This window comes from Rhinolophus hipposideros, assembly GCF_964194185.1.
Source record: "Rhinolophus hipposideros genome assembly, chromosome: 11".
Lineage (NCBI taxonomy): Eukaryota > Metazoa > Chordata > Mammalia > Chiroptera > Rhinolophidae > Rhinolophus > Rhinolophus hipposideros.
The window spans coordinates 19,928,248-19,952,050 of record NC_138057.1 but is presented as its reverse complement, the minus strand read 5'-3'; the positions used below and the strand labels follow the sequence as shown (position 1 = coordinate 19,952,050).

The 23,803-nt window shown below is 36.7% G+C and overlaps 1 protein-coding gene across 4 annotated transcripts in view; it reads left to right on the top strand.

Moving 5' to 3' along the window:
- Nucleotides 1-58: 58 nt before the first annotated feature.
- DENND4C (DENN domain containing 4C) overlaps nt 59-23,803 on the top strand; it is a 93,003-nt gene continuing 69,258 nt past the window's right edge. For 2 of the 4 annotated variants that reach the window (XM_081066056.1, XM_081066059.1), the window contains exon 1: nt 72-209. The gene's annotated coding sequence lies outside the window, so the exon portion shown is untranslated. Of the gene's footprint in view, nt 210-23,803 lie in introns of all 4 variants that reach the window. The other 2 variants (XM_081066057.1, XM_081066058.1) reach the window with 2 other exon arrangements.

The window sequence follows — 23,803 nt, the reverse complement described above, 5'->3', positions numbered from 1 at the left end:
GCGGACGTTACCCCTCGCTGCACGCGGCGCCCCTCGAGACCCGGCCCGGGAGGCGGCGCAGGCGCAGATCGGGTCGTGGCGGCGGCGGCGGCGGCGGCCGCGGGAGCAAGTCCCCCGCCCGGCCCTGCGGAGGGCGCCCAGGCCGCGCAGCCGGCGCTTTCATGCCCCGGGAAGGGGCTGTGTTCGGGTGGCGCTGAAGCGGGCGGCAGGTGAGTCTGCGGCCCAGGGCCTTTCGCGGAGGAACCCTGCGCCGCGCTGCCGCCGGGCCCGCGCTGCGGGGCGGGGAGGGCGCTAGGCAGGTAGCAAATCGAAGGTGCGGAGTGCGGATGGCCGGCCTGCGGGGGGTCGCCGAGGAGGCGGAGAGTGGCCGGGCCGGCATTCCCGGCCTAGTTTCCCCGCGGTTTCCGGGGGCGGGGAGTCCCTGGAGCCTGCGGGTTGTGATGGGGAGAGGCTGCGCCAGAAAGGGCCTCCCGGTGCCGCCGCCCGTGCTCCCGAGGACCACTTGCGTGGAAGCGCGAGGAGTCCGCGTGGGGACCGCCGGGGCCACGGCCGCCTGGGTGGGGGCAGGGTAGAGAGGGGGCGGCGATCGGGAGTCCCCGGGGAGGGGGAACTCGGGCCAGACTGGCGGGAGCTAGGGCTTCTGCAGAAGGGACGCGGGACGGAGTGGGGGAGGACTGGGGACCCGTGCAGGTGTCGCAGGTGAATTTCCTCTGCTCTACAGTGGCCGGTCCTCAGGGCTTCGTCATTGCGGATAACTTTTAGGAAGGCAGTTCCATTCAACTCCGAGTGACTAAACGCAAAACTAATGAGCCCCTAGTGCTGACTTCTGTAAAGAGCTGTAACTTTTCTGCATCGAGAATACTGTCATATTTTTTTTTCTCCCTTTTTCTGCTTTACCCTCCCGAAGACCGTACCTCATCATAACAAACAAGGAATGACCCAGTTTTCAAATTGTAACCCCCTCTCCCTCATTTGTTTCACACGGAAAAATTTTGGGCAGTTAACCGCAGTTGCTTGTGCAAAGGTGAATGAAAGTGTCATGTCCAGCGATGAACCCTCAGCTGTCTGTGTTTTTGCCTCAGAGAGATTGTCGTGCATTGTAGTCCCGGAAATTAACTGCTTAATTGAAATTGCCAGTTTAATTGTATGCAAACCCGTGTTAAGGCGTTCTGCCTAGTCCCCAATTTACAGTAGGAGTAGGTCTTCCCTTTCCTTTTCCCTGTTTAGAAGGTGAAGGGTAGAGTAAGATAGGGGAGAGAATATTAGTGCTAAGGAGTTAAGTTTTCAAATATTTGATTCGAGGTGATCATGTTCATTAAGCAGCTATTTGAAATGCAGAGTATTGTATGATTTTCTGTGTACACGTGATAAGGTCAAAATTAGTTGCAAAAGGATCTCTGAGCATTAAAGGATACCTTTTCTTGATCAACATGACCATGAAAAAAACATTTATACTTTATTTTCTGCCCTGTTCTTTGTAGTAACATTAAAAGCTTGGTAAACTGCCTTGTTGGTGTGAGACTGGGAAATCAGAGATGAACTTAAATTTGTATTCATCAGGAAGCCTCATACAGGCTTGCGTGACTCATCTTTCTAGTAATCACAAACTGAATTCACACGTTCCCCTCATTGGTATCTCCTGTGGCCATTTTGCAAAGCAGTTGCTTGGGATTCGGGATCCGATCTTTCTTATTACTGATTTTAGTGAACTGATAATATTTCATTTGACTTTGACGTAGTACCTCAGTGTATTACTGTTTGGACCTGTTAATTTGGATAATAGCAAATCTATGATGTTAGAAATGTTGAAGTTGTGTATTGGAGTATTTTACTATTGAAAAATTTGTAAATTAGTGCATTCCGTTGTTGAGGGTAAATAATATTTATAATATTTTGTAGCATAAACTTGAGCTTTTAGCTGAAGAAATTGGCAGTAGAGTCGGGGTGTGGAGACTGTTCTTAAAATGCAAATGTTTTAAATTACAAGGACCTGCAGTGTCGTGTAGGCTGTAACAATTCTTGGTTCCAGTCTTGGAAGATTATTTGGTCGAGGTGCTCTCTGTAAAGAAACATGTTAAGTATCTGCAATAAAAGCAAATTTGTAGCAATACACAAGGGATTTGACCTGATAAATAATAATCCAACCAGGCACCTTTGCTCTTTATATGATCTACCGGTGAAGACCAAAACATTTTGTATTTTCATTGGAGTTTCTTGCCAAGACAAATACTGATTTTGCATTGGCTCTGCTGCTCAGTTTGAAAGCTAGGGTTCAGTCTTATCCTTGCAACTTAAGTGCAGGATGTAACGTAAAAAAGAAAGCTGCTGAGTCAGAGGCAGGTTGTCTCATTTGGTCTTTCTCATTAGCAAAATGGAATTTCTGTTCTAATTTGAGTGTCCAGTGTAATAAATATGCTTATTGAAACTTAGTAAGGGCAAATAAGCTTTCATAATACATGGATTGAAATTCTATTTTCTCTATGCTGGTGCCATAGTTTGTACCTCTTTCAGATTGTCAGTTTGACAGACTTGTGGGATGCCTCGTTGGAATTGGAGATTCCTTTATAAGAGTTAAAACTTGGGGAAAGAGTTGTAAATAGTACAGATTGTGTAAAACAGTAGGTTTTTGGCATTATTATTTGAAATTTAAAATTATTTTTGTGGGAAGAAGTTAGGTACTTTATAAACTTAAATTTTTTTTTCTACTTAATGTCTGTCCGTTGTACTTAATATAACTAAGTGTAATAGAGTTATTGTGGTATTTGGAAACCTTACGGGAAAAGAATATAACATGATTAAAGGAAATGAGAAAGGAAAACAATTCTCACATTTACATTTTTCTGTACTTTAATTCTATTAATAATTTGCATAATATATTTGGTATAAAATATGAATCCTTTCTATACTTGTTTATAATTCTGTGGTTAAAGGTCACATAATTATCTTTTTAAACATAACATGTTTTCCCTAGTGCTGCATGTTACTGTTGTTTCACGGTTCTGTACCGTGTTTCCCCGAAAATAAGACCTAGCCGGACAATCAACTCTAATGCATCTTTTGGAGCAAAAATTAATATAAGACCCGGGCTTATATAAGCCCAAGTCTTATTTTACTATAATATCTTACTATAATATAAGACCAGGTCTTATATTAATTTTTGCTCCAAAAGACTCATTAGAGCTGATTGTCCGGCTAGGTCTTACTTTTGGGGAAACACTGCAGTAGTTTCACTTCAAAGTTTTACTGCTGCTGTTTATTTAACCATTTTCCTATGGTGACATGTTAGTAATTGAACTCTTACTCTCAAAGTCATGCTATAATGAAATCACTTTGCTAATATGATAGTCCAAATTAAATCACTTCTTAAATTTTTGAAAAAGTAAACATTCTTTGAACTCCTTTCTTTGCAATGCATCATGAGGGCTCCTATAATATAGTATTTAATTGAGAACTGAATTAGAACAAGGTGAAAAATTATAGATGTGCATATGTGACTTGAATTCATTGAATAGGAATCAAAACGTAAATTCATAGTTCTCCCTGTTACTGAATTGCTACAAGTTTCAATTTATTAATTTTACTTTTACAATATAAAAGTAATATTCTTATAAGAATTTCTAATTCTTATAGTAATATTGTAGGGCATAGTGTTTCTAAGCATACCTTGTTTCAGCCAAACCTTATATTTACAAATCTAGATTTATAATCTTTTGATCTACAGAGAAGTCATTGTATAAGATTTTAAAAACTCTGAAATATTTTGAAGGATTCTTTGAATCTCGCTTTTTTTTATTGTGTATGTGCAATTCATTTATAGCTTAATTAAAGGATGCTTAACTACTTAAAAGCATAAATGAGTATCTTTTTTTTTTTAAGATTTTATTGGGGAAGGGGAACAGGACTTTATTGGGGAACAGTTTGTACTTCCAGGACTTTTCCAAGTCAAGCTGTTGTCCTTTCAGTCTTAGTTGTGGAGGGCGCAGCTCAGCTCCAGGTCCCGTTGAGGTTGCTAGTTGCAGGGGGCGGAGCCCACCATCCCTTGCGGGAGTCGAACCGGCAACCTTGTGGTTGAGAGGACGCTCTCTATCCAATTGAGCCATTCCGGAGCTCAGAGGCAGCTCAGCTCAAGGTACCCAGCTGCCATGTTCAATCTTAGTTGCAGGGGTCGCTGCCCACTATCCCTTGCAGGACTGGAGGAATTGAACTGGCAACCTTGTGGTTGAGAGCCCACTGGCCCATGTGGTAATCGAACGCGCAGCCTTCAGAGTTAGGAGCATGGAGCTCTAACTGCCTGAGCCACTGGGCCAGCCCATGAGTATCTTTTTAATTATGGTTTTAAAAAGCATCTCTTAAGTAAGCAATGCTATCAGCTAGGGATAAAAAGATAACTAACAAACTGTCTGAATAGTAAAGTCTAGTAGGATAAAGTCTTATAAAAAAACATCATAACTACAACATGACAAATGTAAACTAGAGCAAATGGTGCTAGAAGAGCAGAGGGAAATACTGTACCTGTTTTGTGTGGTTCGAGATGGTTTACACAGGAGACACTTGATTTAAAACTCAAAGAACGATGTGAAAAGACACAAAATGATGAAAGAATGTGGTGGATTTTATTAAAACGCAAATAATTTAGTGTTTGGACACGGAGTTTTGGAGGGAAGTTGGGGAGGGGGGAGGAAAGCTGGAGAAATAAGTAGGGGCTATGTTGTGAAAGGTCTGAAGAGTCAAATAAGAAATTAATACCATGCATTGTGAGGAACAGGGAGCCTTTTAATGCCATTAACCTGTTAAATATCTATGGCTTTACTGTGAAGCATGGGTTGGGAGAGCAGCTTGAGGGGGCCTGCAGAGTCATCAACTAGAAAAGTTTGAAGGCATCTAGGTGAGAATTGAGAACAGCAGTAGGAGGGATGGCAAAAAATGGATAGAATTGAGAACTATTATAATATATAATATTGATACAAACATTTTCCTCTGGCTTGAAAGCCTTTGTCTCTAGCTTTATCTTCTGCTTGCCCATTGTGCACCTGTTACCAGCCTACTTTTAGGCTCTTTCTGTTAGAGCCCTACATATACTATTCCATTTGCATGTTACCTTTTCTGAGAGGTCTTTTCCTGTCTAGTTAGGATATCAATTACTATCATAGCGTCTTTTTATTTTATTCTGTAGAACTTCCTCCCTTCCTCTTTCCCTCTGTCCCCCCTCACTCTCCCCCTCTTTACTAGTTTGGAAGTTACATGCAACCTGACTCCTCTTTATTTTTTCTAAATGTGGGTCTATTTCTGATCTCTTTTTCTGTTCCATTAGTCTGTATGTCTATCCTTACAGTACCAATATTATTTTGTCTTTATTACATTTCTTTATGGCAAATTTTGGATTTAGGAAGTGTTTGTCCTCCAACATTGTGTTTTTTATTTTTTTCAAAGTTGTTTTGCTTATTTTAGATCTGTAACATTTTCATATAAATTGTAGAATAAGCTTGTCAGTTTCTACAAAAAGCCTATTGGGAGAATTGACTTCTCACTAATATTCAGTCTTCTGATACTTTATCATGACATATCTCTCCATTTATTTGGGTCTTTTTAGTTTTTTCTGCAGTTTTTATAGGTCTTGTATGTATTTTGTTTAATTTATCCCTAAGTATTTCATGTTTTTTGATACTGTCTTTTGTCAACGATACTATGTTATAAATTTTCTTTTTCCAATTGTTTGTTAATAGTATATAAAAATACAGTTGGTTCTTTTGTATATTGACTTGGTATTCTGTTACCTTATAAATTCACTTTTTACTTTGACTAGCTTTTATGTAGATTTCTCTAGGATTTTCTTCATACACAATCATAATGTCTACAGAGAAAGTCAGTTTTGCTTCTGCGTTTCAAATCAGTGTACCTTTTCCTTTTCTTTTGCCTCATTGCTACTACCATGTTTCCCTGAAAATAAGACTTAGCCGGACAATCAGCTCTAATGTGTCTTTTGGAGCAAAAATTGATATAAGACCCAGTCTTATTTTATTATAATATAAGGCTGGGTATAATATATAATGTAATATAATATAATAATACCAAAAGACTCATGAGAGCTGATTGTCTGGCGAGGTCTTATTTTCGGGGAAACACAATAACTAGATTAGTGCTATTTGCTAGAAATATAATGTGAGTCACATACATAATTTAAAAATTTTTAGTGACCCCATACTAAGAAGTAGCAAGTGACATTAAACTTAATACATTTTTTTTGTGTTGCACTATGTCCAAAATGTTAGTCACAATTTGTAGTAGTTTCCCTAAGCTTGCTGTAACAGATTACCATAAACCATGTGGTTTAAAGCAACAGAAATTTTTTCTGTCACAGTTCTGGAAACTAGAAGTGTGAAATCAAGGTGTCGGCAGTGACATGCTCCCTTTGAAGGCTGTAGGAAAGAATCCTTCCTTGGTTCTTAGGGGGTTGCTGACAATCCTTAGATTTCATCTGAGTTGTTGAATTTATTGGCAAGAAAGTATTTCTGATATTCCCTTGTAATTTTTTTAATGGCTAAAGGATCTGCAGTGGTATACCTTCTTTCATTTCTCATATTGGTAATTCTTATCACGCTTTTTTCTTGATTTAGAGGTATTGGTTTTTATTGCTATTGTTTATCCATTTTCAGTTTCGTTTATTTCTGCTCTTTTTATTTTTTTCCTGTACTTGTGGTTTGTTTGATATGCTTTCTTTTTCTGACATTTTAAGGTGAACACTTAGATCGTAGATTAAAAACTTTCCTCTTTTCTGGTATAAGTACTTAAAGCTATACATTTTCTTGTAAACCCTGTTTTAGCTGCATCCCACAAGTTGATTTCTGTTATTTTCATTGTGTTTAAAATATTTTCTAATTTCTCTTGTGATTTGTTCTTTGATCCATGGATTATTTAGAAGAATGTTGTTTAATTTTTAAATACTTGGAGAATCTTATAAACTATCTTTCTATTACTGATTCCAAATTTAATTCCTTTGTGGTCAGAGAACATGTTCTGTTTGATTTATATCCTTTTAAATGTATCCAGGCGTGTTTTATGGGCCAGCATATGGTATGTCTTGGTGAATTTTCTGTGTGCACTTCAAAAGAGTTTCTATTTTGCCATTATTGGGTAAGTGTTTTATAAATATTGGTATGTCAAGTTAGTTGATAGTGTTCTTCCAATTTTATGTATTCTGATTTTCTGTATACTTGTTCTATGAATTATTGAATGAGGAGTGTTAAACTCTCTTTAACTGTGTATCTGTTTATTCCCCCCCCTTTTTTAATCAGTTTATATTTATTCGCCTTAAGTAACAGACTAGGTAAGTGACATATTTATTTCCCCTTCTAATGTTGTCTGGCTTTGCTTCGTATAAATTCATGCTTTCTTATTAGACATATACATGTTTAGGATTGTTATGCCTTGGTAAATTAATAACTCTTTTATTGTTGTTATGAAACATTTCTCTATCTCTGCTCTGAAGTCTTCCTTTGCCTATTATTAATATGTCCAGCCCAGCTCTCTTAGGATTAAAATTCACGTTATATCTTTTTCCATCCTTGTACCTTTTTGAAAATAGACTCTATAGTTTTAGAGCAGTCTCAGATATACAGAAAAAATAAGAGGAGTTAGAGAGAGTTCCCCATACCCCAGACCCACTTTATTAATAACATCTATTGACATCTTACTTTAATATGGTACATTTGTTACCATAGTAATTAATGAAACAATATTGAGACATTATTATTAACTAAAGTCTACAGTTTATTCAGATTTCCTTGGTTTTCACCCGGTAACTTTCCTCTGTTCCAGGATCCCACCCAGCTACTGTATTACATTTGGTTGTCCTGTTTCCTTAGGCTACTAATTGGGTGTGACAGTTTCTCAGACTTTCCTTACTTGTGATGACTGACAGTTTTGAGGAGTACTGATCAGGCACTTTATAGGATGTCTCTCCCTCTGTTGGAATTTTTCTGTTGGAGTTTTTCTGATGTTTTTCTTAGGATTAGGTTATGGATTTTTGGGAAGAAGATCACAGAGGTAAAGTGCCATTTTCATCACTTCATACCAATGTACATACTATCATGATTTATGACTTTGCTGGCGAGATCTTGATTACCTAGCTGAGGTAGTGTTTGTCATAGTTCTCCACTGTAAAGTTATTCTCCCCTCCCCCGCCCTGCCTCCTTTCTATTCCTTCTGTACTCTTTGGAAGGAAGTCACTAAGCTCATCCCACACTTAGAGTAGGGAGTTATAGTCAGACTTTGAGGACTCCTTGAGGGCAGAATAGTTACCTAAGTTATTTGGAATTATTTTGCATGGATTTGTCTCTTTCCATTTAGTTAATTAATTAATTAATTCATTCATATCATTAATTTATATCAGTATGGACTTATGGATGTTTATTTCATACTTTGAGCTATAATACAGTACTACTTTATTTACTCAAATTATTCCAGCCGTGGCTATTGGGAGCTCTTTCAGTTGGTCCTGTGTTTCTTTGACAGACACCCATTAATGTGGGTTTGTTCGCTTTTTAAAATTTTAATTTTAATTTTTTTAATTTTTTTTTTTTAAGAAGGGCACAGCTCACAGTGGCCCATGTGGGGATCTAACAGGCAACCTTGGTGTTATTAGCACCACGCTCTAACCAACTGAGCTACCCGACCATCCCTGCATTTGCTTATTTTTTGAGCACTTACTCTCTGGCTCTCAAAAAGTGTTCCACACTCATTTTGTATATTTCCTGGCCCAGTCCTATACTCACCTATTTCTCCAAGAAGCCTTGGTTCCGTTTATCAGAGAATGGCATTAGAAATGGTGTCATTGCCTCTGGGCCTTCTCAGCCGACTGAACAAAGAAATATACTTGTGTATGTTAACCTGTTATGTACATATGTCTGTAAATTTTTCTCTGTGTAACATCTGTGTTTATATTAAGCTAAAATATGAGTTCACACTCAGTCCAATCTCAATCCATTACTATATAGATCATCCTAGCCTTCTCCCTTGCTTATCTGTAAACTTCTACTCTGACAGTGAGAAATCTGGTTCCTACTATCCATCATCCATTTATGTAATGGTTCAATTTTTTAAAAAAACTTTTAATTTACTTTAAGTGTGTTTTTCCAGGACCCATCAGCTCCAAGTCAAGCAGTTGTTTCAATCTAGTTGTGGAGGGCGCAACTCACACTGGCCCATGTGGGGATCGAACCGACAATCCTGGTTTTACGAGCGTCACGCTCTAACCAACTAAGCTAACCGGCTGCCCCTGTAATTGTTCAATATTAGTATACATGTATAGCAGTGTCAGAATTGTTAACTCATACCCCTGTGGGAAACAATTTTATCAACTAGAATGCCTACGTACAGGTCCTTTTGACTTTAGTTTTACAAATTCCATTCATTTCTAATGTTACTTTGGTCAACATCTTTTCTCTCCTACCCCCCTCAGTGAGGTTGTTTCATACATTGTAATAGTTGTACAGTTGTGTTCTCTTGATCTGCTCCACATTCCTTCAGGAGATCCCCAGAACTCCTCCGTGTTTGTAAAAAATTTTGCATGCACTAAAGCTGTAAAGTTCTATGAATTTTGACAAAGCATAATGTCATGTTCCCCCATTACAGTTTTATCTCTGTAAAAAAATCCCCTGTACTTCAACTCTGATCCTTTTGTGCCTCACCACATTCCAGGGCTTTGTGGTGAGGCACAAAGTGTACCACTGATGTCTTTTGTACTGATTCTGTAGTTTTGCCTTTTCTAGAGTGTCCTATAAATGGAATCATACAGTATGTAGCCTTTTCAGACTGGCATCTTTCACTTTGCAATATGCATTTAATGTTCCTCCACATTTTGTTGTGGCTGGATAGCTCATTTCTTTTTATCACTGACTCATCCATTGTCTGTTTATCCACTCTCCTGTTGCTTCCAATTGTTGGTGACTATGAATCAAGCTCCTATAAACATTGTGTGCAGGGTTTGCATGGACTTAAGTTTTAAAACCAATTGGGTAAACACCTAGGAAATTGATTTCTGGGTCGTATAGTAAGCTTATGTTTAGCTTTGAAAGAAACCTGAAAGAAACTGTCTTCCAAAGTGGCTCTTCCCTTTTGCATTCCCATTAGCAATGAAAAGCTCCTGTTCTGCATTCTTCATTGTCAGTTTTTAAAATTTTTTTAGCTATTTTAATATTGGTATTTCATTATTTCAGTTTGCATGACTAATGGTGTTGAGTATTTTTTCACATATGTATTTTTATATATCTTCTTTGGTGAGGTATATGTTCAGATATTTTGCCAATTTCTTAATTGAGTTGTTTCTTTACTATTGAGTTAAAAGAGTTTTTTGTATATTTTGGATACCAGTTCTTTATCAGATACGTGTTTTGCAAATACCCTCTCAAACTTTGTGGCTTGTCTTTTGTGGCTTGTCTTAACGTCTTTTGGAGAACAGAAGTTTTTAACAAAGTCTACCTTACCAGTTTTTCCTTTTATGGATTTTGCTTTTGGTGTTGCATCTAAAAACTCATTGCCAAGCCCTTCTCCTATATTTTCTTCTAGAAGTTTTATAGTATTGTGTTTTATATTTACAGGTCTGTGTTCCATTTTGAAATACTTTTTATAGAAGGTATAAGGTCTCAAACTACAATTTTTTTTTCCTTTTTTTTGCATATGGGCATCCAATTTTTCCACTACTATTTGTTGAAAGACTGCCTTCTCTCCATGGAACTGCCTTTGCTCTTTTGTCAAAAGTCATTTTTTTACTTTTTTTTTAAATTACATTTATTGGGGTGACAATTGTTAGTAAATTTACATAGATTTCAGGTGCACAATTCTGTATTACATCATCTATAAATCCCATTGTGTGTTCACCACCCAGAGTCAGTTCTCCTTCCATCACCATATATTTGATCCCCCTTACCCTCATCACCCACCTCCCACCCCATTTTTTTATTTTTTTTATATAAGGAATTTTTATCTTTTGTATAAAGGGAGGGTTATCTGGCGCCCCAGAACGTTCTGGGCTTCATTAAGACTGTCCATTTCACAACGCTAGCTCCAGTTGTTAGTGATTAAAAGAGCTCCAAAGGCTTATGGTCATGGGCACTGATGAGGGCCCACAGCCTTTGGGCCCTCCAGTGTTGCCCCCCAGTGTTGGAGCTGTGCGGGAGTTGTGGACGCTTGCTTCCTGGTCTTGCCTTACGGAGATAAAAGTCGTACACCATAAAATTCACCCATTTAAAGGCTGTAAGTCCTTGGTTCTTAGTATATTTACAGAGTTTTATAACCATCAGTGTAACCTAATGTAGAGCATTTTCATCACCCAAGAAAGAAACCTCGTGTCCATTAGTGGTCTCTATCCCACTCCCTCTCCCTACCCCAGCTCTAGGCACCGACTACTCTGTTTTTTGTCTCTATAGATTTGTCTGTTTTGGACATTTCATATAAATGAAATCATGCAACACGTACTCTTTTGTGACTGGCTTCTTTCATTTAGAATAATACTGACATTCATTATTGTTCAGCTTCAGCTTCAGGTGTACAGTGCAGTGATCAGGCATCTACATCATCCCTGAGGTGGTCTCCCAAATGGGACACGTGTCCATCGGATGCACTGCAAAATCTTTACAACACATTTAGGATAGTTTTTTTGAGGTTCATTTAGGTTGTTGTATGTATTAGTACTTCATTCCTTTTAAAAAATATTGTGGCAAAATTTATATAACGAAATTCACCATTTTAACAACTTAAAAGTGTACAATTCAGTGGCATTTACTACATTGATAATATTATATACCTGTCGCCGCAGTCTAGTTCCAGAATGTTTTATCACCACTAAAGGATGGAAACCCCTTTCCCTTTAAGCAGCCACTCTCCAGTCCCCTTCTCAGCCCCTGCCACTCACTAGTTTGCTTGCTTTCTCTATGGATTTGCCTATTCTGGATATTTCCTATAAATGGAATCATATAATATGTGATCTTTGTGTCTGGTTCCTTCCACTTAGCATAATGTTCATCCATGTTATGGCTTGTATTGGTAATACTTCTTTTTGTGGCCGAGTAATTTCCATGGCATGGAAATACACATTTTGTTTATTGATTTATTACTTGATGGTCATTTGGGTTTTTTTCTACATGTTGACTATTTTGAGTGATGCTGCTATAAATACTTGTATATAAGTTTTTATATGGACATAATGTTTTCATTTGTCATAGTAAGCCACTTAAATTTAGTGAAATTATGATATAGTTGGGTTTGAATCTGTTATCTTGCTATTTGTTTTTAATATCTCCTAACTGTTCTTCGTTCCTTTCTGGATTAAGTATATTTTAGTATTCCATTTATCTCCATATTGGTTTATTAGCTGTACATATTTTTTTGTAAGTAGTTGCTTTAGGATTTATAATATGCATGTTCGCCTAATCACAGTACACGTTTAAACAGTATTACACTATTTCATGGGTAACCTAGTACTCCTAATTCAGCACACTTCGGTTTTCCGTGTAGCTCGTGCTCACTTTCTTCCTTTGCATTTTCTCTCCACCTCCCTCTAGGGTGGTGGTTCTCCACCCACCCAGCTAACATCACGCTTGTCAGTGCTCTCTACTTTTCATCAACATTTGATACAGTTGATTGGTCAGTCCTTATGTTTTGAAAAACCTCATTGGTTTTCAGGATGCTGTATGATCCTGAGTTTTTTTCTAATTTATGACAGATACTTTTCAGTTTTCTAGCTTCTCTTCCCTTACGTCTAAAGGTTGGAATGCCTTAGGCTTAGAACTTACACCTTTTCTTTATAGTATTTGTCACTTTTTAGAGTATCTTATCTAATCCCATAGTTACAAGTGTCAATAGATTGCTGTTGACTTCAGTCTTTATATATTTATCAAACTGCACAGTATATTGAATTGGACTGACTGCTCCCCTTGAATGTTTCCGTAGGTATGTAAAGCTTAACTTGCCCCAAACAGAAGTTTTAGTTGATTGCCTCAAATCTACCCTTTCCTCGCACCTTACCGCCTCAGTCTGTGACAGCACACTTGGTCAGGCCACAGCCTGCACATCAGTCTTCCTTTCTCTTTTCCCCCTCATACCTCCAATCCATCAGCAGCAATTTTGCTTTTAAACTACATCCCAAATCTTGCCATTCCTTGTTGCTCCACTCGTTTGCCCTAATATAAGCCATTATTATCTCTTTTCCTGGACTATTGCCATTGCCTTTTCACTGCCCTCCCTGCTTCTGCTCTTTTCTCCCTCTCGTCTAGCAGCTGGTGTGTGTTTTTTCAAAGACATAAATAACAGCACATCACTCTCATCTAGAGACCACTAGTACCTAGTAGCTTCCTATCACACTTAGCCTAACACCCAGACCCTATCTTTGCCTAAAAGGTCTGTGTGAGTTCTTCCTTCACTGACCTCATCTGCCCATACAGACTCCCCTCAGCTCCAGGGACATGGCCTGCTTGCTGTTCCTCAAAGATCAAGTTATTTGCTTGCCGTATGGCTTTTATTTTGTGTTTTCTTCCCACGTGGAATGTTCTCCATCACCATATGATTAATCCTTTATCACTTAGACCTCTCCTTAGATCTTACTTCCTTCTTCAACACAGTCTTCCCTGATTGCACTATGAAAATAAGGCCTATTATCACTTTCCCTCAACATTGATTTATTTTTCTTCATAGCACATATGCTTTCTGAAATATTTATTTACAAGTCTATACTTATTTACTGATTACTTCCCAACTATAATATAAGCTCCATAAAGATAGGGCATTTGGTGTTTTCATTGCTTTAATTTCCAGCATTTAGAACAATGAGGCACAGTCATATGTTATTGATATACCAGCAGTGATTGTTTAACATACATAAGAGCTCCTTCCCATTAGCCAGAAAACTGTAAAATTCTTATGAATAATACAGACAAACAATGCACAAGACTTGGGTGAAGGAAATGACGATGAAACTTTACTTAACGGCTTTTTTCTTTAAAGACCATTCTGAATAGAATGGAGAGCCATACCATGCTACTGACTGCAGAACTTAATATAAAGATGCCCATCCTCCTTAAATCTGTGTTTTAGAGCAGTTCCAAAGATCTCAACTTTTTTCCCCCTCTGATACTTGATGAGGTTGGATGAATAAGCTTGGAAAGTCTTTTTTTTTTTTTGGAAAGTCTTAAAAAAGGGTGAAGAGGGAGTTTATCTACCAGATCAAAAACCATGGAGAACTATTATAATTAACTGTGGGTGGTACCAGCTTGGAAATTGGCTAATGGAACAAAATAGAGGTTAGATTTTATAGGGTTCTGTAGGATTTTTTTTTAGTATATGAAAGTAGATCGACATTATTATAAATCACATTTTGTAGAGCATTTGTAAAGCAGTGATACCCATTAGGTATATTTGAGGTGCGTGGTATTCTTTACTCTTACAATCAGGCATCTAGTTAACTATGCCCTTAGGTCACCTTCTGTTTTATAAAATATTTCCCTCATTCCTAGACAGCTTAATTTTTTATTTGATTGTGTTTACCCCTCTTCCTTTTAATTTATTACTACTTCTATTATGTGTTTTGTACTCAAACTTAATAGAATTTCTTTTTATTTTATTTTAATTTTTTATTGGAGAATATTGGGGAACAGTGTATTTCTCCAGGGCGCCCATCAGCTCCAAGTTAATGTCCTTCAATCTAGTTGTGGAGGGCGCAGCTCACTGGCCATATGGGAATCGAACCGGCAACCCTGTTGTTCAGAGCTCACGCTCTAACCAACTGAGCCACCCAGCTACCCCTAGAATTTCTTGTAATTCTAAATAAACTATGAGAGACTGAAATCCATAAAGTATGGATGTATCTGTAGCATTGTGATACCTGTTGCAGCTCTTCACAGATAGTTCTTGGCTGTATATGAATTGGTGAGGTTGCCAGATAGCTGAGTTCAGAAACTCGTGAGGTGTTATTTTACCCTAACTGGGAATATTCAGATTAGCAATTATGCTTTCCTGCCTACTTCTTGAGTTGAAACCAGTATTATTCCACTCTACATTTTCTTATCTTTCCCACTATCCTCCATTTCCCCCTATACTTTTGTTGAAATTTCAAAGGACAGGAACCTCTTTTTAAAGAAACTTTTTATTTTGAAAAAAATCAAGTTTTCGGAAAAGCTGTAAGAATATTGTAATGAGCTCCTATTATATCATTCACTTAGATTTGCCAGTGAACATTTTGACACATTAGTTCTCTCCCTTTCTGTCTAAGCATATTATTTTTTGATTAAACCGTTTGAAAATCGGTTCAGCACGTTATTTCTGAAGAACAAGGACGTTCTCTTATACAATATGATGATCACATTAGGAAAATTAGCTTTATCTAACATACAGTCAGTCTATATTAAAATTTTTTAAATGCTATACCTTACAGCAGTTTTTTGTTTTATTCCCTGGTCCATTCTAAGATCACTGATTATATTAGTTGTCATTTATTTGGTAGATCATTTGGAATTTTTATGTAGACAGTCATGTCTGTGAAGGACAGTTTTCTTTCTTTCTTTGCTTTATTTCTTCTATCTTTATTATTTTCTTCCTTTGGGTTTATTTTGCTGTTCTTTTTTTAGCTTAAGATCGAAGGTTAGGTTATTAATTTGAGACCTTGCTTTTTTTCCCTAATAAATGCTTAATACTATGTATTTCCCTGAAAGTACTGCTTTAACTGTGCCCCACAAATTTTGATATGTTGTATTTTCCTTTTTGTTCAGTTTAAAATGCTTCGTAATTTCCTTAAACTTCTTGAACCACTCATTATTTAGACATGTATTCAATTTCCAATGTTTGGAGATTTGTCTGTTATCTTTATGCTGTCACTTTTAAGGAGGGCGCAGCTCACAGTGGCCCATGTGGGGAATGAACCGCCAACCTTGATGATGTTAGCACCGCGCTGTAACCAACTGAGATAACCTGCCACCCCATGTTGTCCCTTTTTTGATACTCAGATTTTAGTCTCTTTACATCTGGAATAATAGCACCTTGGATGTTTGTTTATCTTTCATCATATTCACTTTTTTTTTTTTTTTTTTTTAAAGAATTTTGTACTTAGTTTCAGCCTGACTGCCTAATCCCTCGTGATTAGATTAAGGCTATGCATTTTTTTTGGGGGGGGGTCAGGAATACTACATAACTAATATGGTATATCCTTCTTAGTGTATCAATCACATCAGAAGGCACGTAGTATCAGTTTCACCAATTATTAGTGATATCAACTTTGATTACTTGGTTAAAGTGGTGGCCATCAGATTTCTCTGGTGGTTCTTTATTTCTTTGTAATTATTAGTATCTTTGGGGAAAGGCTCTGAGATTATGTAATTACCCCATTTCCAACAGCCTTCTACTGAGTGGTTTTAGCAACCATTGATCAATTCTTGCTTGAATCTGAATAGTGTGACTGTAAAATGGTTTTCTATCATTCCTTCTACGCTTACTAGTTGGGATTGTATTGTGAAGAGCATTTCTTTCCTCCTTCCCCTTCATTCATTTATAATTTCAGTATGGACTCAAGGCTTAAAAAAAATCAATGTGTTATATATGCCATTACTGTCATTCATTTTGATGCTGAAGTTGTTCACAGTTTGGCCAATGGGAAACTCTTCAAATTAGTTCATGCGTCTTTTTGATAGGGCCCCCATTAGTCTTTGAGCAATGTTTTTTTGTTTTTGTTTTTTCTTTTTAAATTTTTTTCTCCCTTGTATTAAGATGTTCTAGGTGTATGTTGTACTTTTCTTGCCCAGCCTTGGAATTGGCCATTTCTCCAAAGAGCTCTAGTATCTTTTTATGTTTTGGTTGTTGCTGTTTGTTTTCTCATATCTTTTGGTAGGGAATATTTTTAAGAAACAAAAATTTAGGGGCTGCTTATGTTTGTTGCTGGTGGGGTGACTCTGCTTCTAGATTTTATTTTTAGCAGAAAGGGGATATAATTCACATACTACGCAATTAATTCATTTAAAGTATACAACTCATTGGTTTTTAATGTAGTCACAGATTGCTCAAGCATCACCATGATCAATTTTAGCACATTTTGTCACTGTGTTAGTAGTCACTCCACTTCCTCCAACCTGCTAACCTTAGGCAACCACCAATCTACTTTTTCTATACATTTATTTTGGACATTTCACATAAATGGTCTGTTTTGATAAATATACCATGAGCTTTTTCTGTTCTGTGATCCAATTCAGGGTAGTGCATTGCATTTAGTATATATGTATTTTAAAATTACGAGTTCATATTGATACCTCTGACTCCATTCTAATACATAGATTCTTATTTGCCTTCTCCCATCCCAAATTTATATCTCCGTTTTATCACAGCAAGAAATTTGATTTCCAACAATTGTTCATTCACAGTTGTAAAATATACAGAATAATTTCAGAATTGCTACAACCATACGACTGTAAAATGCAAGCCTTCTATGTAAAGCTTAAGATTTCTTTTTCAGTTCTTCATGTTAAATTGTTCAAAAGTTACTTAGATTAGTTCTTTTTTCATTTCCTTCTATATTGTTATATATAGTTATATTACCAACTTGATACACCGTTAGGTATATTGGCTCACATATCTTTAATGGTGAAGTTAGGTATTTAACCAGGTCAGTGTTTTTTTAATGGAATTTAGTAATTTTTCTTTTCTAGACTTTTAACATGGTATATAACAGTGAATATACCATGCTTAGGTATTTTGTTTGCTCTTGCTAGTGTTTAAGAATTTTGAATTATTTGCTGATATTTTAAAACTTGGAGATTTACAGTAAAATCCTGATTTCTGGTTTCTTTGAAAAAGGCAAAAAGGAAGTTCTGGTTTTGCTAAATAAGTCCTTTGGCAACAGTTGGATAGATCTGACTAGTAGTGGGTGCCTGCATTCTCTAGTTCCCACGACTCTTGTATCCTGCCTGATCCCTTTAGGCATTTGTGTTTGCAACCCTTCTTTATAACCCTCCTTCTTTACAAAACTTTCTGTGGCAGGTGCAACAGTAGAGAATTACATTGCTTTGTGTTCTGAAAAAAGAACTGATTTTATCTGAAATGACTTACTTTTTCAGCTTCGTAGTTTTCATGACCTAGCCAGCATAACTGATGTTGATAATGCTTTCTAAATGGAATCACCAAAGACCTATTTTAAATTGCTTAAATATAACAATAATTTTGATAAAACTGTACTTTCTTTGTGATTTAAACAAAGTTCATCATTCATTCTGCATGGGTTGGAACACCAAGGAACACACAGATAGTTTTGAAGATTTAAAAAAGTCCTTTTGTTATAGTGAGAAGAATTGTGTAAACTACATTTAACCTTGTAAGTTGAAGTTTATAACATTTTGTTGATGCCAACATTTATTTATTAAAATGTAAGCCATTTAAAGAGTAAGCCATTTAAATGTAAGCCATTTAAAGAGTAAAGTGAAATGAAGTTGATTCTGAAAGATTATATTAGCTATAGTTGAAAAGAAAAAATTAGTTATGAAACTAAGCTTTTACAAATATTTTAATTTTTTTCAAAAGCTCTTGTCAATACAGACTAATTTTTACCAGGGATAAACAAGGTCATTTCATGATAAAGGGGGCAGTTAATCGAAAGGACAAAATAGTTTTGTGTTATTTATTTATTTATTTATTTATTTATTTATTTTAAAGATTTAATTGGAGAAGGGGAACAGGACTTTATTGAGGAACAGTGTGTACTTCCAGGACTTTTTTCCAAGTCAAGTTGTTGTCCTTTCAGTCTTAGTTGTGGAGGGCGCAGCTCAGCTCCAGGTCCAGTTGCCGTTTCTAGTCGTTTCTAGTTACAGGGGGCGGAGCCCACCGTCCCTTGCAAGAGTTGAAGCCGGTGCCATGTTCAATTTTAGTTGCAGGGGGCAGAGCCCACCATCCCTTGTGGGACTCGAGGAATTGAACTGACAGCCTTGTGGTTGAGAGCCCACTGGCCCATGTGGGAATCGCACTGGCAGTCTTCGGAATTAGGAGCATGGAGCTCTAACCGCCTGAGCCACCGGGCCGGCCAAGACAAAATAATTTTAAATGTCTATGCCCTTAATAGCAGAGCGTCAAAACACATGAAGCAAAAACTGATAGAACTGAAGGGAGAAATAGACAAATCTACAGTTATAGCCAGATATTTCAATACCACTCTCTTAATAATTGGTAGAACAAGAGGACAGAAAATCGGCAAAGATATAGTAGACCTGACCGACACTATTAACCTACTTGACCTGATTAGCGTTTGTGGAGCCCTCTTTCCAACAACAGAACACACATTCTGCTGAAGTGCATGTAGTATATTTATCGAAATAGACCATATTCTTAGCTGTAAAACTAGTCTTTGATAAATGTAAAAGAATTCAAGTCATATACATTATATTCTATGATCACAGTGTAATTAAGTTAGAAGCCAGCAGCCAAAGATTCTTGGAAAATTCCCAAGTACAAAATTTGGAGCCTGAAACATACTTTTAAAGAGCCCGTGACTCAAAGAAAATATTTTAAGAAAGGGGAATTCAAAAGTATTTTGAACTGAATAAATAGAAAACACTACATTCCCGAATTTGTGAGATGTCACTAAAACATTGTTTGGGAAGGGATTCATAGCACTAACTACCTACATTAGAAAAGAAGAAAGATCTCAAATCAGTGACCTCAGCTTTTACCTTAAGAAACTAGAAAAAGAAGAGCAAATTAAATTTTACATAAACAGAGGAAAGGAAATAATAAATATCAAGTAGAAATAAATGAAATATAAAATAGAAATGCAATAGAGAAAAATCAGTGAAACCAAAAGCTGGTTCTTAGAGAAGACCAGTAAAATTGATAAATTTCTAGCCAGACTGAATATGAAAATGAGAGAGAAGACACCAATTAGTGATTATGAAAATGAGAGAGAAGACACCAATTAATGATAGCTGGAACGAGAGGGATGACATCATATATTCTACTGATATTAAAAGGATAATAAGGAAATACTATGAACAACTTTATGACAGTAAATTTGACGACTTAGATGATAAATGGACCAATTCTTTGAAAGACGCTGCTGTAGACTGAGTGTGTCCCCCCCATATTCTTGTCTTGAAACCTAATTCCACATGTGATGGTATTTGGAGGTGGGACTTTGGATGGTGCTTTGGTCATGAGGGTGAAATCCTCATGAATGGGATTAGTGCCTTTCTATAATAAAAGAGAGCCAGAGAGATCCCTCACTCTCTACAGCCATGTGAAGTTACAGCAAAAAGACAGAATTCTGTGAACTAAGAAGCCAGCCCTCACTATACACTGAATCTGCCAGAGCCTTGATCTTGGACTTCTCAGCGTCCAGAACTGTGAGAAATGAGTTTCTATTATTTATAAGCCATTCAATTTATGGTATTCTGGTATAGTAGTCTGAATGCACTCGAGACAGACGCAAAGTACAAAAATTTACTCAAGAAGAAATCGAGTAATTTTAGAGTAGTCCTATATGTTTTAAAGGAATTGAATTTATGGTTAAAAACCTTACCCACAAGAAAACCCCTCAAAACCCAGATGATTTCACAGGTAAATTCTATCAAACAGTTAAGGAAGAAATAATACCAATTCCATACAGATTCTTCCAGAAAATTGAAGAGGAGGAAATTCTTCCCAACTTATTGTGTGAGACTAGCATTACCTTGCTACCCAAACCAGATAAAGATAAGAAAAGCAAACCACAGACCAATATCTCTCATTAACATATACAATTTCAAACAAAATTTTAGCAAATAGAATACAGCATATATAAAAAGGATAATATATCATGATCAAGTGGGATTTATCTCAGGAGTGCAGGGTTGGTTAATAATTTGATAATTAATCAGTGTAATTCACCATATTAAAAAGTAGATAGGAAAAAAAGTAGATAAAGAAAAACCATACGATCTCAGTAGATATAGAAAAAGTATATGATGGGGCGGACGGTAGCTCATTTGGTTAGGACGGGTAGCTCAGTTGGTTAGAGCGTGATCTCTGGGCAACAGGGCTGCTGGTTCAATTCCCACATGGGCCAGCGAGCTGCGACCTCCGCAGCTAGAATGAGGACAACGAGTTGCAGCTGAGCTGCTGCTGAGCTCCCTGATGGCTCAGTTGGTTGGAGTGCGTCCCCTCAACCACGAGGTTGTCAGTTTCCTGCTCACAAGGGATGGTGGGCTGCGCCCCCTGCAGTTAAGATTGAGGGTAAAGGGGATCAAATATATGGTGATGGAAGGAGAATTGACTCTGGGTGGTGAACACACAATGAATGGGATTTATGATGTAATACAGAATTGTACACCTGAAATCTATGTAAATTTACTAACAATTGTCACCCCAATAAATTTAATTAAAAAAAAAAGATTGAACCAAGGGCAACTGGACTTGGAGCTGAGCTGCGCCCTCCACAACTAATATTGAAAGGACAACAACTTGACTTAGAGCTGATCGGTCCTGGGAAAAAGACACTGTTCCCCAATAAAGTCGTGGAAATATACACAAACATATATCCCCCACCCACACACACACACAGAAAAAGTATATGATAAAATCCAACATTTATTCCTGATAAAAATCTCAGGAATAGAAAGGAACTTCCTTAACTTGAAAAAGAGCATGTACGGAAAACCTACAAGTAACATCACATTTTGTAGTAAAAGAATGAGTGCTTTCCCCAAAGATTAGGAACAAAATAAAGATGCCCAGTCTCAAGAATCTGAATAAAGGCAGACTTAAACCTTGTTCATGGGTTAGAAGACTCAGTATTGTTAATCCTGCTTAAATTGACCTCCTTAAATTCAACACAATCCCAAAATCCACTAAGCATTTTTTTGGGGTAGAAATTGACAAGCCAATTCTAAAATGCATATTGAAATGCAAAAGACATTTTCAAAACAATTTTGAAAAAAGAACAGTTGAAGACTACCTAATTTCAAGATTTACTGAAAAGTTGCGTTAATCAAAACCATATGGTACTGATACATAGACAAATCAATGGAACAGAATAGAGAATCCAGAAGTAAACAACACACATATTGGAAATTAATTTTTGAACAAAGGTACAAAGGCAATATAGTAGAGAAATAAATGGTATTTTCAACAGATGGTGCTAGAAAAGTTAGATATCTATATGTAAAAAAATGACTCGAGTCATACTTCACACCATCTACAAAAATTAAAATGGATCATAGATCTAAATTTAAAACTCAAAATTATAAAACTTTCAGGAGAAAACCTTTATGACCTTGGATTAGACAGTGATTTCTTAAATATGATACCACAGGCATAATCTACCCTGTTTTCCCCGAAAATAAGACCTAGCCGGACAATCAGCTCTAATGCGTCTTTTGGAGCAAAAATTAGTAAGACCCCGTATTATATTACATTATATTATATTATATCCAATCTTACAGTAAAATAAGACCGGGTCTTACATTAATTTTTGCTCCAAAAGACGCATTAGAGCTGATTGTCCGGCTAGGTCTTATTTTCAGGGAAACACAGTATAAAAGAACAGATTGACAGATTGGACCTCATCAAAAATAAAACTTTTCAAAAGGCACTATTAAGAGAAAAAGATAAGCCACAGATTGGGAGAAAATATTTGCAAAGCATATGCCTGATAAATGACTTATCTCTAGAATAATTAGTAAACAAACAACCCAATTAAAAAATGGGCAAAAAGTTTGAACAGAAACTTCACTGAAGAAAATATATGGATGGAAAATAAGCACATGAAAAGATGGTTCACATCTCTAGTTGTTAGAAAGACGCAATTTAAAACTATAGTTAAGTATCACTATAGACATGTTAGAATGTCTGAATTAGAAAGACTGGCCTTTTGGAGTGTCGGAGAAGATGTGGAACAACTGAAATTCATATACTGATGGTAGGAATGGAAAATGGTACACTCACTGTGTAAAACTATTTGGCAGTCTTTTAGAACTACATAAATACCTACCAGGTGATCCAGCCATTCCATCTTAGAAACTTAAATGAAAGCATATGCCTAGAAGTCTTGTACATGGGTGTTCATGACAGCTTTAATAGCCCCAAACTGGAAATAACCCAAATGTCTATTATACAAGTGAATATATATATATATATATACATATATATATATATATGTATATATATAGTGGCATATTTAAGAGTTGCTACTACTTAGCAATAAAGAGGAATGAACTATTGATATAAACAACTGGCTGAATCTCAAAATAATTATGATGAATGAAAGAAGCCAGACTAAAAAGAATACATACTATATGATTCCATGTATATCAATTCTAGAAACCAACCTATAGTGACAGAAAGCAGATCACACATTCTCTGGGGGGCGGTGGGGGAGGAGGGATAATGAAGGGGTACAAGAAAATACTTGGGTGTTGATGGATATGTTTACTATCCATCAACACTGTGGTTGTGGTAATGATTTCACGGGTGTGTACATTTTTGAAAACTTAACCAAATTGTACACTTTAAATGTGTATTTTAGTGTATGTAAATTATACCTCATACAGTTGTTTTTAAAAAGCACATAAAATCCATGGAAATATTTAAAACCTCAGAAGCTTTATTTTATTTTTTCAGATACTGAGTTCATGAGTTTATTGGTTGCTATTTACTTCATTTTTTTGCTTTAGACTTTGACTAATTCACAGTATGCTCACTTCATTTGTTTAAATGTGATGCTTAGCACTAGGAATTCTGTAACTTAGAATGATCTTTTAAATGGTCTACATATTGTTCATTAAGTACATTTTTCTCAAAGGAAAGCACCATA